The following is a 962-nucleotide window of genomic DNA, read 5'->3' as shown; positions in this document are numbered from 1 at the left end:
GCCCTAAGTTTAACAGGTGGGCAGTAGGCAATCGTGGAAACAGGCCCTAGAAGTAAGCAGCAAGATCAGCATGTTTCTCGACGCTCCACACGTCTGCACTCCAGCATGGCTTGGTACTTCCTTTTATAGGTTTTGGCACCGTCCACTCTCCTGACGTCACCGCTGCCGTCATTCATCAGCGAAGATGGTATCGCGGACCGCCCACACTCGTGCCTTAGCTGTTGAGCCGTACGCTGTCCGTTTGTCGCTTCTTGATCAGCCGGCCAGCAAGCTAGCAGGCCACGAGGTGTACAGGTGGGTAGTAGGCGATCCGAGAATCGGGCCCTAGAAGTAAGCAGCAAGATCAGAACCTTGCTCGAAGCTCCACCGGACAGCACTCCAGCCTCGTTTCGTCCATTGTTTTATAGGTTTTGGCACCGTCCAGGTTCCTGACTTCACCGCTGCCGTCAGTCATCAACGAAGATGTTATCGCTTACCGCCCACACTTCTGGCTTAGTTCTTGCGCCGAACGCTGTCCGTCAGTCTCTTCTTGATCAGCCGGCCAGCAACCTAGCAGGCCGTACGGTAAACAAGTAGGCAGTAGGCGATCGGGATAGCAGGTCCAATAAGTAAGCAGCAAGGCCAGCACGTTGCTCGACGCTCCACCGGAGTGCACTACAGCATCCTTTGGTCATTCGTTTTATTGGTTTTGGCACCGTCCATGCTCCTAACGTCACCACTGCCGTGGGTCATCAGCGAATATGTTATCGCTGACCAGCCACACTACAGGCTTAGTTGTGGAGCCGTACGCTGTCGGTTACTCGCTCCTTGATCAGCGGGCTAGCAAGCTCGAAGGCCGTAAAATGAACAGGTGGGCAGTAGGCAATCCTACAAAGAGGCCCTAGAAATAAGCAGCAAGTTCAGCACGTTTCTCAACGCTCCACCTGACTGCACTCCAGCATTGTTTGGTCCTTCGTTTAATA

Source organism: Dermacentor andersoni, chromosome 7 (genome assembly GCF_023375885.2).
Source record: "Dermacentor andersoni chromosome 7, qqDerAnde1_hic_scaffold, whole genome shotgun sequence".
Classification (NCBI taxonomy): Eukaryota; Metazoa; Arthropoda; class Arachnida; order Ixodida; family Ixodidae; genus Dermacentor; species Dermacentor andersoni.
Note: the sequence above shows the minus strand (reverse complement) of the source record.